Genomic DNA, 5,915 nt, shown 5'->3' with positions numbered 1-5,915 from the left:
TCATTCCAGGTGGGTGACTTGTCTATTTGAAGATGCAACCTTTCCGAGAAACTGCTTTGGGTCGACAGAATGCACCAAAGCTGTCATATAAATGGTATGGACCTTTCAAAGTCCTCAAGACAGTAGGTAAAAGCTCCTACCAATTATTATTGCCAGACTCAGCCAAGATCCATGATGTCTTCCATGTCAACCAACTTAAAAAATCACATTGGTTCTCATACAATTCCTAATGACAAACTTCCGATGGCTCGTACATTGGGACTACATGACAGTGGATGAAGCAACCTGGGAGGACTCCTCTTTCATACAGCATGCTTTTCCAGAGTTCAAGCCTTGAAGACTTGCCTTCGGAGGGGGCTCTGTCAGGACCTTGCAACCTACAGACTACCAACGGCCAGGATAGAGCCACTCCTCCTACCTTAATTAGTCTTAATACTAGTCTGGTTAACTAATGCTTGAGCCTGTCTCACGGTTATAAGAGGCAGGTGGGGTGGAAGGGAGGATCAAGCAATAAACAAATTCTATTTTTATTCCTGTTCGTTTTCCTTCCTTGGCCGCAGGTCCCGATCTTGCTGGATTTGCCACACTTTTTCTTTAAAGTGTCTATTATTTGCCACATAACCAGCACCTGACACGTAAAATGACATATGATAGAAGTGTAAAGAAAAGTGTGACAAATTATAAAATCCGCCGCTGAGCCCAAGCGCTCTGTTCTCCTTCTTCCTCCACAACTTCTTCAGGGATCCTCCACCGAGGACCTGACACTCTCTCTCTCCCGAACCGTCTCTCATCTTCCTCCCGAGCGGGCGCTCTCCTACGCTGCATCGCTCCGGCCGCCGCTCCGAACAGATCCGGCTGCAAACATCCGCCTCGCATCTTCTCTCTCGAACTGCTTTTCCCTCCTTACCCGGCCATATCTAGGAGGTACCCCCGAGCTTCCTCCCAGCCAACCCCCTCCGGCAGCGTGGCTGGGTGGTTTCTGTTCGTTGTAGGGCTTGTGCTGAGGATGGACAACCCACTTCCCCGACCTTGATCTCAAGTGACGGAGAAACACCACTTTCCATCTACCTGCCGGGTGCCGGCGTCCCTCGGCTTCCGTGCTTCTGACCTCCATCCAGGACTGCCGATCCTTGCCCTGCAGGTACAGTTTGCCAATTATGTTGCGTAAAAATTAGATGGCTTAATTTTCTTTGATCGGCATAGTTGTAAACTAATGACTTATTGTACTGTGATACTTTTGTTGTTTCTGTGAGTCCACGGCAACCATTACTGATGGCAAGTCCATTGCAATGGACAGAAGGCTACAGATTTCTGAAGAAGTTCGTCATGTGAAAAATGCAGTTGACATGTTCCAGGCCTGACTGTCCAATTGGTAGCCGATAGAAGGGACTCTCAGTGCTATATGATATTCAAAGTAAATGGGTGTGACGAAGTTGGGATAAAATCTTTGTTGGCCGAGTTGCCTGGGAATTGACAGAAGATGAGGTGGTGGATTTGGTGTGTAGAATCAATGAAGATACGTCAGTTCATGGCAGCCTTGTCCAGTCCAGGTACCACTACAGCAAGTATTGCAATTTATTTTGGTTGCTGCCCTTAAAAAGCATGATGTTTGGTTTAGGTCATAGATTGATATCATGAAAACCTTTTCATTTACACATACTAGATAATTGTTATGATGACTGAATAATGCAAAACACTCACATTTACATGGTAATAAACAGAAAATTTTAGTTGTGTTTTATCTCAGTTCTCATTTTGTATGTAAAGATTTGGCTTACTTCATATCTATGCTTATATATTGTACACCATCAAGCCTCCGTCTTATTCTGTGATTTTGTGTAAATCAGCATATGGACGATGAAAATATTCTGAACACCATTAGCCTAGACAAGGATGTTGATTGTTTCCACCCCTTGAACATTGGCAATCTCGCCCTCAAGCCAGAAACCTTTGTTTGTTTCCTGTGCTGCAAAAGCTTGCCTCGAGTTATTGCTCCAATCTGGGATTGCTCTCATGGGAAAACCTAACAGATGGCAATGCTTAGCACAGGTCCATGTGTTTCGTTAATACCTATGAAAGTGAACACTGATTTTTGGAGCATGTATATGAGCCGCTGGTCTACAAGGTACGCATAATACATGTAAAGAAATGAACTTGCAAATGTAGGGATGGCACTCCAGTGACATGTGTATTGTCCTTTACAGCAAAGCACTCTTGGTATGTGCTTCAGTTGTTGTGTCAGTATATGATTATAGATTTTATCACATACTGTAGATTATCTAGCCTATGTGGGATTTTATATTGCAACCATGGCAATTCAGGTTGGTAGTGACAAATATAGTGTTCAATTTTGATTAGTTAGGATACATTATCCTAGGAAATTATACATAGTGAATCTGGATTTCAGATTGGAACTGAAGCTAAAATTCTTCTGCTGGTTTGTAACCCCTTTCCGTCCACACCTTTGACAGTTCTATTCTTTTGATCTTTGGAGAAATCTCTCTGCACCTTTGACAGTTCACTACAGAATTCTTGAGTGCCCAGGACCCATAATTATCGATGCACATAGCATCTTCCCTTGGCTATTTGCGATAATACTGACACCTGGTATCACGCAAGATGCAAATGAAAATTCTAGATTGTCTTATGTAACATAGAAAATGAGCCCTCCTTCTAATGCAAGCTTGGTTCCACAGATTGCTAACATGGACACCTTTCTGTTAGGTACAGATAGTTTTGTTAAGCTTCATGCACTAGCCACTTGAACCAAAAGTCCGAACTGATGGAAAGGGCTAGGCAATCGACATATACACTTCACAACACCCCCACTCGCGTGTGACGGGAGAAGAGAAAGTCAACACGTGAAAGAAGAAGAGCACACCGAAACAGCGGTGGCTAGAGAGGGGGGCAACAGCAATTTTTAGGCTTAATTGCGAAAACCATGTGAAAGCCAGGATTTGAACTTGAGACCTGGGGCTCTGATACCATGTTAAGCTTCATGCACTAGCCACTTGAACCAAAAGTCCGAACTGATGGAAAGGGCTAGGCAATCGACATATACACTTCACAACAAGTTTTACTGATATTATGGTCATATCACATCCTTGGGTATGTGTGCCTTACCTTGAAATTATTTTTTAGGCAAATCAACCAACCATCTTACAACCATAGTTAGCCACAAGCAACATGGCTGATAATAACATATTAAGTTCGCTACTCTTCATTTGCCAGATAAGAATCAATGCTAATAATTTAGCGTGCCATTTAAGTTCGCGATATAGTCATTGGAGGATTCAGTAAAACATGATTTCTTAGTCTCTGTATGTTCAATCATTTTGGTTTGTCCTGTAGGAAATAATTGATTAATATGTATCCATCAAGATTTTTTCTGTTTTCTCCTTACATGGAGCACTATAGTTTTCTTCTAAAAGATAGCCATGTGGAGCTGAAAACCCTTAGTTGCAAATCGAGTTTGATGTTCATATTAATTATGTAGTTTTACAAGTATTTGTGATGTCTTAATCTGGAAAATACATGTGTGATGTTTCAAGTTGATGTACAACTGTAAAAGTAAAGCATGGAATCCATTCCCTTAGTTTTTTCCCTTCTTGGGCGTTCATGTATCTAGGGAAATCTTGCCTGGTATATATGAAAGTCACATTTTATATATCTTGACTATTCTAACTCAAGGCTTGTGCTTATTAGGGAAACCTGCTATTTTTCACAAGCCACAAAATGTTCTATGCTGAAAGGAATCTTATGGAAACGTGTGATAGTAATTTTCTACTTTGCGGTTAGGCTAGGAGATGAATTCCTCCAATGGTCAGTTCTTTATGAACAAGATGAAGGTATACATTGATCTTTTACGCAGGTCGCAGTATACATTGTTGGTAGGAATTTGTATATGAGTCTTTTGCTCATGTTTATGCAACAACCGAAGTTTCCCCATATCACTATATCATTGGCCCATTCAGCAAGCCTTCTAGATAGATCATTTTGATGTACACTAACTTGCAAATTAGTATGACCTGAATAAAATATCTTAAGTAGTTCCTAAGCGGAGAATTATCAACCTCTTTAGGATTACATAAATCTTTTGGACCCACATGCTGAAGCAAGCTGGGCTTTATTTTCGATTTTAGTAAATTTTATTGCTAAAGGTAACTAAACATTATCTGGAAACTCATTATGTGTATATAACGGGCATGCTGGCTAATGCATGATTATGTGTCATCATGGGAATGTAAGGATGACTTATCTGCTTGAAAGACTGGAAAATATAGTTAGCGGGACTAATTTATGATAATGTAGGACTAGAAGTTCCATTTTATTTTCCGCATTGCCAATTGAGTTCACATAACTTGAGTTCTTTTGACGCCGTGGTGTTAATGTTATCTCGAAGGTGTAAGGGTGTTACCTTTTGCGTGCTATGGGTTAAGTTTGTTGCCTGAGAAAAGTTCTAATAAGACTCGCATGATGATTATTCTGCTTGCAAGTTGCAGTACACACAGGAAAGATGCATGAAAGTTGGTTCAGCATTGACTTTAGCTCAGTGATAGTAAATGTCATATTATTTAGCATCTTCAGAAGTTAGCAGTATACATTTTCTTATGTATCCACAATGCTATATACTGGTAGATCAAAGGATTATGCTTTTGTGAGATCTGGAGATGATATTGAGCAGACACATGCCATGAATGAGATGAATGCGGTGTATTGCTCTTCTTGGCCCATGAGAATTGGCCCTGCAACTCCCATAAAATTTTGAGGGTCAGGTTTAGTAAATAAGATACCTAGCCACTATATATTCAATAATAAATATAATTATACATCCATTTGTATACATGTTCTTTGATTTGCGTCTATTCCTTCTGGCTACTTCACGTTTTCTATTGAGGTAGTATGCAAATTAAATTCACCTAAGATTATCTATATGTCAATAACATGAACATATGATTCTGGGGTGAGATTCAGCTCATTTTAAACCATTCATAGGTTTTCCAAGTGAAACTTCTTTTAGATAGTTCTCTTCCACTTAACTCTGTTTGTCACTTTATGGTGGGCTCCTAGGTGAATTCATGCAAGTTGCTGTCCTGATGCATAGCATGCTTCATATGGAGCAGATTCTCAGGTGCTAGGTGTTGATCAAAGGAACATGAGCTGGATATGATTTTTTTTTTTTTTTTTTTTTTTTTTTTGCGTCTAGAGTTGTTGTGTTAGCTGTGCAACCTTCTACATGGATCTCTTGGGCAAGTTTGCCGTCATCCAATGACACTAGAAGCCATGCGGCATAACTCGCAACAGATAGAAGTGGGGATATCAATGAAGGCCAGGTTGAAGTTTCACCTTGGTGATGAGGTGTATTTCTAGTTGAGGTGATACAATCTGGCTAATGAGGTCTTTACTCCTTGATGACATTGAGGGCCTCTGTCAACCGCCTTCTTACATATGATACAGAAGTTGGTAGTTGTTCACATCGCAATTTGGAGCCGTAGTCAACTATAGCTATTTTTGTAAATTCATTTCAAGAATTGGTGTTTACCGTGGTCGTGATTGTTATGTAATTATTGATAATCTGGTATGAACATTTTAGTAATGTATGATTATGGATCCCCTGTTAACACAATTCTGTCCAAAACAATGCCATTTGTCCGCGTATGACTGGTCTCTAATTACATGCACCCTAGAGACCTCAAAAATCAACCCATCATTTTGCAATTACAACCCGTGAGGCAGGCGGCGCAGCGAAGCGCGCTATCTTTCTAGTGAACTATACTGTGACAAGGCGCCGACTCATCTGATATGACAAAAGAACCGGTGTTCACCTACAATGATGAAGAGAAAACCCAAACAAGTGCAAACATTTTAGAATTACTACAACATGTAATCCTGTTGAGTACCCAGCCAGGGGAGGG

At 40.5% G+C, this 5,915-nt stretch overlaps 1 long non-coding RNA gene across 2 annotated transcripts; it reads left to right on the top strand.

The window, feature by feature from the left end:
* The first annotated feature begins 732 nt into the window (after window positions 1-732).
* On the top strand, window positions 733-5,581 carry LOC127300476 (uncharacterized). Of its 2 annotated transcripts, none has more exons than XR_011745197.1 (2): window positions 733-1,550; window positions 3,706-5,581. It is a non-coding gene; the product is annotated as an uncharacterized lncRNA (long non-coding RNA). The 2 variants fall into 2 exon arrangements; XR_007851283.1 differs by having other exon boundaries at window positions 1,848-5,581.
* The last annotated feature ends 334 nt before the right edge of the window (window positions 5,582-5,915 follow it).

The sequence above is a fragment of the Lolium perenne genome, chromosome 5, assembly GCF_019359855.2.
Source record: "Lolium perenne isolate Kyuss_39 chromosome 5, Kyuss_2.0, whole genome shotgun sequence".
In the NCBI taxonomy this organism is placed as follows: Eukaryota; Viridiplantae; Streptophyta; class Magnoliopsida; order Poales; family Poaceae; genus Lolium; species Lolium perenne.
This window is presented reverse-complemented; position numbering and strand designations above follow the sequence as displayed.